General features: G+C 43.0%; 1 non-coding gene across 1 annotated transcript; it reads left to right on the top strand.

The window, feature by feature from the left end:
• Positions 1-832: 832 nt before the first annotated feature.
• TRNAN-GUU (transfer RNA asparagine (anticodon GUU)) lies at positions 833-906 on the top strand. Its single transcript has one exon. It is a non-coding gene; the product is annotated as a tRNA-Asn (tRNA).
• The last annotated feature ends 10,085 nt before the right edge of the window (positions 907-10,991 follow it).

Raw genomic sequence — 10,991 nt, 5'->3', positions numbered from 1 at the left:
TGTCCTCCTTTCTGAGGTGTGATTCCAGTTTCCTGTTGTATGAGCCTTTGTTACTGTTTCCTCTTGTCTGGGATGGGTTTTCTTGTGTGAGCCTTTTGTTACAGTTTCCTCTAGTCTGAGATGTTTGTGCAGTTTCTTTCCCTGGTCTTTACTTTGCTACATTTTGCTGTTGCCTGAGTATTCGTTACAGTTTCTTCTTGCTTGGACTTTGTTACAGTTTTCTGTGTATTGAGTCTTTGTTACAGTTTCTTCTTGTTCTAAAGGTTGATACAGTTTCTTGTGGGACGCTTTGTTACAGTTTCCTCTAGCTGAAACGTTGTTGCAGTTTTCTACTTTCCAACAGTGTTGCAGTTTTATCTTGTCTCAGATGTTGTTACAGTTCCATTAACCGTGATACTTTGATGCAGTTTTCCACTATTCGACACCTTGTTGCTGTTTCCTTTTGTCTGAGGTTCTGTTGCGGTTCCCTCTCCCCAGACACATTGTCCGATTTTTCTCAAGAATGTGACACTGATGCAGGTTTTCCTTATCCAAAGCTGGTCCAGGGTCGAAGAATTAGTCCGAAAACTAACCTAAAACGTTGTGTTAGTAAAAGAGAGATAATGAAGGGCGAGCCGAGCAGCGTGAGCTGGAGATATTGAGTATACATGAACGAGGCAGCAGAGGGGAGAGAGCGGCCACTGGAATGGAAGAAACATGTGATGTACCCGTTCATCTTACTCTGTTTTACTAACACTGTGTTCTAAATCTCATCTTACATATCCACTGTACCCAACGACAACATTAGCTCAGGAATATACTTTTCAAATAGTGTAGAGAACAGTGTATGTCCGTCTCTGTGGCGCAATCGGTTAGCGCGTTCGGCTGTTAACCGAAAGGTTGGTGGTTCAAGCCCACCCAGGGACGTGCAGTTTTATTTGCTGTTATTTATTAATTAGCGTAATCGGCGAAAATGCCAAAATCGGCATAACAAAGGACTGCACAGTAAGTTTCTCACTCCTTTTAACTCATTTTAACTGCTAGCCTTGAGAACCTTCTTAGTCATGTGAAACGCCTGCACTGTTTCCTTTGCCCAGAATGATGCAATACTGCAGCAATACTCCACACGCACAGGAAGGCGCATGCGCCACGACAATGAGCTGTGAGCAGGCCATTCCAATTAGTGAAAGTGGGGCTGACAACCTTGTTCAAGGTGTCCAAAAGTGGAAATAAATTGCTATATATTAATGTATATATTTGTTTTTTGTTGTTGTTATATATAGCGCAAACTTGACACAATGATATTAGAGCACTTTATATGAGCACCAATTACATTGTATGACATGGGATTCTGTAATCCCTTTATCCTTTGCCTTTCTCTAATTTCTTTCTAATGGGCGATTTGTGACGTGAAGAAAAGATGGCAGAATTAAAGTTTTTGAGTTATCACCATTAAGTACTGACCTCACAACGCCACAGAGCCAGGAGCCAAGGTGAAAGGCAGCCCTGGTCATGGAGCATAACTGAAACAGCTGTTTAAGGCAAGTAAAAAGAGAAGGTTGATCATCTTTTACTCATTGTCTTAGCTTACATTGACAAACAGAGAGAAAGTTTATTTTATGCACTCCTTAAATAGTTGGAGAAAAGCTAGAATCTTTCTGCATGTTTCTACACACTATGAGCTACTGCAGCTTTAAAAAAAACGACATGTATTGATTGGACTGTTTCTAATATCTATTCAAAACAAATATTTAACAGGTGTTTGATGTGCTTATTTTTGCACAACAGATTTTATTTTTATTCTTAATGTTTCCAAAATGCTCACTCTTTCATATGAAGGAGCTGCGCACCAAAGTTTAAAGTCATTTGCTGGGAAATGTGATGGTACAAACATGTATTATATGGGATAAAGTACCTGCTGGAGCACATTATAAGGATAGTGCATGTCACTGTGGAGTTCCATAACTTTATAAAAGTATAAAAGAACTCGCCCTTCGGCTTCGTTCCTCTATGTTGTCAGAGACCAGCAATTTGCTGATAATGTACAGCAGGGGTTACTTTAACCCTTATATACAAGGGCACATTCATTTTTTTTTCATCATGACAATTTTAAATTATCTGTCCAGAATCATATGATGTTGAGCCAAAGTTGAGATTGATTCTCCAGTTCCAAAGTGGAGAGCTCTGGCCACAGCACCACATCCTCTCCTCTAAGGTGTAAGGTACGGATGGACTTACCTTTTCTGCTTCTCCTTTGAACTGAGTGACAACTGATGTGGTCACTGAGGTTGTAGGAACAGCTTGCCTGCTCCGCCTTACCTTCATGAAGCTGGAATCTGCAAGATGCAAGTAGGACAGTAGAACAAGGCCCAGGGGTCTGATTCAGCAGGTTGGAGACACCCACGATGGAGCAGTGTTCTGCCACAGGACCCAGAGGATCAAGAACTCTTCCCACCTTGATTTGGCACCCTTTCTGAATCTGTGAAGAGATGCTGCATATCTATACAGTGATACCTACCTACAGTGCACCTACTTGATGAACCTCTCTTCCCTTTTTGTCTTGCTTGCGTTGTGTATTTTTTGTGGGACACAGGGAGTGGGTAATAAGTGAGGAAGTGGGGAAATGCTATTGCATTTTATTCTTTTAATGTCTGGCTAGGGCCTGTGTAGGGGAAGACATGAATGGTAACACTTGCTGAGCTAGTGATGAAGAGGGGAGATGATTTCCGTCCAGTGACCGCTGAGTCTGGTAAGGGGGGTTACTCTTGCTCCATATTCGGAGATGTCATAGACCTCTCTTTGCCTCTGGATATGGCATTTGGGGGGGGACCCCCTGTCTCTCTCCTGCTCATCTTTATTGTTATGGATGTGACAATTGGTAGGAGACCCTCTGTCTCTGTCCTGGTCACCTTTAATATCTTTTTTTTTCCTTATGATTCAGCTTCGGCTTTGTTACTCAGGGGGTTTGGGGATCAGCTAAGTCTTACAGATTTCAGCTCAATTTCTCTACATCAACTTCTCTGCTCTTTATCTCAAACAGGCTTGATGGTTAAGATAATTATCCACAATGTAAAAGGTCTTAATGCACCTAATGAACAAGAGTCTGTTAGGAAACATATTAGAGATATGGCCCAGACTTAACATGCTTCCAAGAAGCACATCTTTTGCTGAAGGACCAGGTGGGAGACTATGAAACAAAGCTGACTAACTATACACCACTCATCCAGCACATGGAATAACCGTCATGTCCAAAACCAGGACGGTTGATGTCGGAATGACTTCAGCCTCTGACTCTGCATTGGCAGTGTTTTAGGTAAATGGGGTGTCTGTGCAGCAGAGGGGGTTTGGTGTCTTTTCCCCTCACTATTAGGTGATGAACAGATTGACACATATTTTAAAATTAATGAGAGTGGGACGATTCCGTCTGGTGGGGTTTTAAATGCCTTCAAGGCAGTGGTCAGGTGTTCATTTCATATCCGCTGCTGTGGAAAATCTATGCCTTTACAAGTTGGAGGCAGACAAACTAGAACAGGAGATTACAGATTTGGAATATGGCACATGACTAACAAGATGGAGCTCTGGGGACAAAGTTCAGACTCACTTCACTAACATATTAAGGTCCAGACAGCAGAAATAATATATTGAGGAGATCCCTTAGCAATGAGGCTATTCTTACTGAAAATTTAGACAAATCAAAATAATTTTTCCACCTCTATTCTCCTCTCTAAGCAGGAGAATCAAGCTCTCTGGAAGAGCAGGAGAGCTTCTTTGATGGGATTAGGGTTCCCGAGCTAACGTGTTACTGGTGTGAATCTCTGGAACAGCCATTCCAACCCAAAGAAGTAAAACAGGCCATCTTAGAAGTTAGGAAAAGCCCCTGTGTCAAATTGTTGTATGCTTCAATGGTATAAGACAATTGCATCTCAGTTGGCTTCCAAATTAGTCTCCCTCTTCAATCATTTGGCTGGAGTGGGCTCAATAACGCCTACCATGAGGAAAACCCTTATCGCAGTCCTCCTGAAGGCTGGCAAAGACCCTAAGCTCTGCACTTCTTATCGCCCCTTTACATTCCTTACTATAGATGCAAAGTTGTATGTTAAAACTCTAGCTACTCACCTCGTGGATTTACCTCTGTCTTTGGTACATTCTGATTAGAGTGCCTTTGTTAAGCAGCACCAGACTCATGACAATTTTCTTGCCACAGTCCACCTGGTTGGAAATGCCCGCTTAAAGAAAATGCTGGCAGTAGTTCTCTCTTTGGATGCTGAAAAGGTGTTTGACTTGGTGGCCTAGTCCTTTCTGTGCCTCACCTATTTTCTTGAGAATGATCTTCTCCAATTATGCACAGCTGATGCCAAGGTTAACTCTGATGGACAGATTTCTGTGCTGTTTGTGCTACATAGGAGCACAAGACAGGGGTACCCTTTAGCTCCACTATTATTCACTCTCTTTATCAAACCATTGGACTGTTTGATAACACAAACTGATTTGGTGACTAACTGGTATAACGTGTGAGGTTCAGGAATATAAAATTTTAGTCTACGCAAATGATGTGTTGTTATTTCCGGGGTCACCTCACTAACTCCTCCCAGTAGTTTTAGCTCTGCTCGAGTCTTTCAAAGAAGCTTCCAGGTATGAAATAAACAATGACAAATCAAGGGTGCTCATTCTCATTTTGCCTACTATAGAAGTGGCAATTCTGAAAGCTTCTTTTCCTTTGAAGTGGGACAAAAAGTCCACTAAACATGTCAGTTATAATAGCTGCCTCCCATGGAGATTTGTTTTCTATTATCTTCCCTCCACTACTGGTGGGTATACAAAAGGACTTAAGCTCATGAGGGAGTCATCTCCTCTACTGGGCTGGCAGTATCAATAAAGTAAAAATGTCTATTCTACCACGGTTGCTATATATGTTCTCAGTTCTACTTATTTGGCTTGACAGGGCATACTTAAAACACATTCAACAGCAACCGCTACACTTTATATGGAAGGGCAGAACACCTAGGATTTTTCAAAATCTACTGATTCAGCCTTAGGAGGCAGGAGGGATGGCAACACCCACCACCCTTCAATGTTACCCTGCTGCCTGACGGACAATTGTAACAGAATGTTCCATGCTCGACTTCATACCTTAACCTGCTGCCCCCTATGGGATCTTGTCTGGTTTCAAAAGCCTCAGAGCCATGCTGATGCCTTTCTCATTACCCCTGTGAGCGCCACGCTACGAGCTTGGGATAACTGTGTTTTTCTACACAGGATGAAAACTTATCCATTGTTGTATACTCCGATCCTCCATCAACATGCCAACACCTACCTTTGAAAGTATGGCTTTGCGACTTTGAAGGGACAGGGTGTCATACGATTTCTGATATGCTTCATTAGACAGTCACCAAGACCATGTTGCAGTGTTAGGAGATTTTGACCTTCCAGCGACTGAGCAGCTTCGTTATGCTCACACTCGGCATTTGATCACTAACCTTATCATTCATGCCATGGCCACTAGGTACAAAACTATATTTAAGAAAGTATTCTCCGTGCTTGTGGGCAATTAGCTCAAGAGGCACAAAATCCAGCCTCTACAAGCTGCCTTTAGTGCATGACATCCCTGCTGACTGGAAACACAACAAGGAATGGGATGATCCCCTTTAAGGAGATGCGTAGAAAGGAATAAATTGTGAGGAAATCTCACCACCACAGATATCAGTAGAGAGTATTGTATCAGTATAGAGTGTTGTAGAACTGTACACAGTTAAAGAGCAGTACATGCCCCAGCTGCAAGGTGACAAAGAAGGGGAGAGTTCACCAGAAAGCAGAGCACAAACTCAGTAAGTTTCAGTTAAATGGGAAAACATGTTTAACAAGCCTTGAAGAGTTTATGATCACAGCGTACAAGTACGTATTTCATTCTCATTGTCAATGGAGACATGACTTAGAAAATATTGGTCAAATGTAACTTCAGTGAAGAGAATACAGACTCAGATAAGAAGTCTTAGGAACAGAGCAATAAACATACACTTGGGAAAGGAAGGTTAATTTTTTTATCAAAGCTTTGTTAGGATTACGATAAGGGGAATCTAGAATAGAGTGTAGCATTCGCGCTATGGGGCCGCGACGGGACACACAAAGACACAACACCTTATAGTGTACTGGAGAAACTGCTGGGTCACAGACCTCTTCTTTATTTATTAACTTGGGCCAAAGCCCGCCTCCGCGACCTCGCAGGGCAACAAAGTATCATAGAGCCCTCATGACTCTCTACATCCCTCCAGGATTTATTTCCACAACTCAACCAACATAACTGGACCAGTCATGAACCACAGACTGTCAGGGTAACAAAAGGTAACTGGTAAGGACCGAAAAACAGGAGCAAGGGGAGAAACAGAGAGATGAGTGCATAAGAAAAAGAGAAAAATAGAAAGAACAAAGATAGAGAAAGAGCGAGAGAGAGAGAGAGAGAGAGAGAGACATATGCTACGTAATAAATGTTCTCCACACAGCTCATGCCCTTGCCATTCGTGGCGGCCGGCTGGCTTCCTTTCAGGCCACGCCATTTTCAACAATGCTCACTGTCTATTTTCGATGCCTTCTTTTCTCGGGCAGCTTCCACGTCTATTTCAGCGTCTCTTAGCATGCAAAATCTCGGAGCCGCTGGCTGGGAGCCGGGTTGGGCTGAAGATGATACCTCTCACTCCGACTGCTCAACCACCTCTCCCTATCCTCCTCTGCGGGTTGAGGTACAGTGTGATTGGACGCCGCTTGGCTTTCTGACCCATCATTGATCTCCCGGCCAGCCTCTCCGACCGTGTCCTCTTCTTCAGTTTCTTGGCAGTCATCCACAGGCACTCCAGTTCCTTTAAAATGTGAAACATTCCTTGTCACCTGCCTCTCGCCACGTCGGACCATTACCATGGACCCCTGGGCTCACACCACTCTCCACACCTCCGGCTCAAAAGGGATCAAGAACTTTCCTCCTGGTCGTCGGTTTCTCACAGCAACCCTGTCACCCACCTGAAAGTCCCGGCATCGCGTTCTTCTTTGGGCCTCGCTTGGTCGTTTACTTGTTTCCTTCGTTGTTGTGTGGTGGCCAGATCCAGTGCAGGCAGTTCCCAAAGAGCACCGGCTGGGATGCAATCACACGGGGCAACTTTAAACAGCAGGGTGGCAGGTGCACACCTGGTGGTGCTGTAGGGTGTCTGACGATAGGCATGCAAAAATTGTTGGAGGCTACTTTCCAGGTCTTCCCCCTTTCCACCGCAATTCTCAACACTCGATTCAGAGTACGCATGAACCTCTCCACGTCACCATTGGCCTGCGGCCAGTATGGAGTTATTTTGCGATGTGGTATAGCCAGTTCATCCAGAAAGGTCTTAAAGTCCTGCCCTTGGAATGAGGGACCATTGTCTGTTCGGATCTCATCTGGAAGGCCGAATGTAGCAAACGCTCTCTCCAATATCAGTCTCAGGTTCCCAAACAAGGTGGAAACCACGGTCTCCACTACAGGGAATTTCGTGAATGAATCAACCAGAACCACAGTTTTTTGCCATCTTGAAAACTCCCAATATCCATGCTCATCTTCAACCACCGCTGGCAGCAAGGCGGTTCAGTAACCACTGGGTTGGTGGGAATTCAATAGATGTTATAATACATGAATGGCAGTTCCCTACAAACCAATCTACCCTCTTGTCCATGGCAGGTGATGGAGCGTAGCTCTTGTAATAAAAATTGAACTGATGTATAATAATGCCGCATAGAAAATGTATTAATATGTTTTACTAAACGTGAGTCTGAAATGTGGCCACCAATATATACGGGGACTAATAAAACTGACTAAAAATGAGTTATTAATGCACTAGTGTGTGATTTTGTATTAGTATTAAGAGCTATATATTAAGGTTTTGCTAATTAATTCACTAGGCCTTTGTTAGCATGAGTCGGGGCCTAGCTGCCCGGTTTCATATTAAATGTGTTTTTCTAACGTGCAGTGATCTGACTTGCTGAAGGACATGTAATCATATTTTTCCAGAAGCTAGAAGATGAGTGTAACTGTAGTAGATCCGTTCTCATGAAGCTCGACTTGCTCAAGGAAACATTCTTGCTGAGTGCAACAGTGTAGGCTTTTGTCAGACTCCGGTGTTGTTGCGGTTTCAATCCCATGTTATCGGAGGATAAACTATGTACTTGTTCGATTCTGTCTAAACAAAAGGGTTCTCCTCCCGCCCCCTTTGTGGCAAGGTTCATTGGCCAGGGGGAAGCACTAGGTGGTGGCTGACTTGCATTCACCCTTCACACATTGTATCTGGGACTACATATCCCAGCAACCCTCAAGGCTAGACATTTTTAGGGTGTGGCTCTGCTATATAAACCTGGCACACCCAATCTCCAGTGCACACTATGCTGAAGCCTTCATCAAGCTGCCTCCGTTTCCAGACTCTGCTAGAGAAACTAATAACGAGTGTTCCAACTCGTTCACGGTGAGCCTGTTCCACTGGGGTTTTCCCTAATGGTGTTTGTGTCAGTTAATAAGCAACTGTAATAGTTGCAATCTCATCTCCGACCTTCGAAGTTGAGAAATTGCATGTTGACTTAGGACACAGCTTTATTTAACCGGCAACATTTTTTAGAATGTTGCCTTGAACACAAAGTATCCAAATAGCTGCCGCTTTGCTAAAGAATAACATTTGTTCTTGTTTATTGATTTTCCAAATAGCTGCCGCTTTGCTAAAGAATAACATTTGTTCTTGTTTATTGATTTTCCAAATAGCTGCCACTTTGTTAAAGAATAACATTTGATCTTGTTTATTGATTTTTCCAAATAGCTGCTGTTTTGCTAAAGAATAACATTTGTTCTTGTTTATTGATTTTTGGATTGCTTGTGCTATTTGAGAATTGCCCTTGTATTAGTTTTCCTTTGCAGCATCTCGTTCGTTCTTGTAATCACTAAAAAGATTTTGTGGTTTCTATTTTGGGACTTACTATTTCTCTTGAGTTTCTGAGTTTCTGACATGTGCTCTCTGGTACATTATGATGTTGGTTTGGAGTGCCAATTATTAGATTGTCAAGAGAGAATAGGGAGTTTAGTTTATTTAATATGTTTGATGGAAAACATATTTACAATTTTATATTGTTTGATTTATAAATACTGTGATTGTTGTTCTATGGTAAGTCTAACAGTTTTTCCTTTTAGGTCTCCCTCCTGGCTGTTCCCATCCTAATTCCCTTCCCCCCGCCTGGCCGCTCCAATCATCATTGCTATTACAGCATTCTGAGTTGGTGCTGCCTGGAGGTGGGCCTCTAAATCATTAACACACAGACTCCGAGGAATTGGGCCTTGACAGCTTGTTACAGGTACAAGGTCGCCTAAACCGGTATAGACCATGGAACCACTGACTGAAGATGCGAGAGGACCACGAGAGTATGAAATCATACGGGACATTCTACCCGGTGGAGGCGTCAATCACAAGAACCAATAAACTACGTGAGAACTGTTATGAGGTGGCAATTTTGATGGTACCACTGGAAACCCATTGGATGGAGATAGTGGGGTGCCAAACCTACCCAATTAGAAATTAGGGGACTGTACAACAGAAAAGGGCTAAAAAACTTTGACACGAGGAGCCATTAGGAGATGCCATTGCAAACTTTGCTATGACCCAGACACTTTGTCACTCTGCCTAGAGACTTTGCTGTTTGACTCTTCAAACCATCCTCACCCTTATCTTGCCCGTTCTATACTTCTACTCCTTATGAGGGAAGTGTCCCTACTTACCCTGTTTTGTTGAACTTTTCTGTGTTTCCTGGCTGATGGCGAATCAACTGATGTCCTGAGGACCAAGATTGACTCTGTATGCTGACCTATTACGGAGGGTAACTATATGATGATGAAATTGTAAATTGTCTGTTTGCCTTTCCTTTCTACGTACCAACTGCTTCTTTTGACAGAGACCATAGATAGATGTTTTCTAAATTCGTGTTGCTTAATTGTTTTGCATGAAGCCCAACATGCCAATGCTAATTCTAGGTTAGTTAAGGGGTTCACCAGACGGACGCAAATAGACAAATGACTGAATCAATGCTTTGTTGAAAAGTGCACTAATGATACTCTGCTAAGAATAACCTATGTTGACGTCGTGTCATGTTCTAATGTTCGTGATCTTTGCTTTGATGAAATCTTATTTGAGTTGCCATATTATGACAATGCTGATGTGTTTCATGGTTTTGAGACTAATAAACTCACTCGTAGAATTGTAATTAATAGGGAATAAACATCATGAAACGTACTAAACTGGTGTGGTTATTCATGACTGAAAGGTCATGGTGGTTTCCGAGTTTTATTAATGTTATTAATTAATCTAATTGATTTGTTATGGTGGCTATTGATGACATTATTTACTTATTGATTGACATGTTGATTAGTTATCTCGTCTTAAGGTGTCTTCAATGAGGGACAAAAGATTCATTGGCCTGAAAACTAGTCCCAGAGTGAATAAATTATCTAGGTTGGGACGCGTTATCACAGGGAACCATACCTTAGCGCGCAGATGCGCCTTTGTTTTTGCTGCTCCTGGATGGCCTTGGTGAGCTAACTTCACCACTCTACCCCACAGGCTGTGGGGGATTACTATTTTCTGACCTCACAGCAGGAGACCATCACTGCCGACGAACAATTCCTCTCAGACTTTCCACAGTCCTTGCATGCTACTCTTTCCTCCAAATCGTAGGCTTTTACCCCATCCAGGAAATGCTTCCACTGGTTCTGACTCATGGCCTCCTTTGCACGGGTGATGACACAGTCTTTATTTGACTCCTCCGCTAGCTCCACCACAGTCAAGGCCACTGGACACGCCACCTGTATTATCAGGTTAATGAAATTCTCCATCTTTTCTTTATCATCGCTCTCCGGGACCCCCAGAGGTGTTGTCTGTGGATGCCTCGACAGGTAGTCCAGGAGGTTACTTGCCCCTGGTGATAGATGACCGTGAAGAGATATGGCTGTAGCAGGACTGCCCACCTCT

This window comes from Pleurodeles waltl, chromosome 12, assembly GCF_031143425.1.
Source record: "Pleurodeles waltl isolate 20211129_DDA chromosome 12, aPleWal1.hap1.20221129, whole genome shotgun sequence".
Classification (NCBI taxonomy): Eukaryota; Metazoa; Chordata; class Amphibia; order Caudata; family Salamandridae; genus Pleurodeles; species Pleurodeles waltl.
This window is presented reverse-complemented; position numbering and strand designations above follow the sequence as displayed.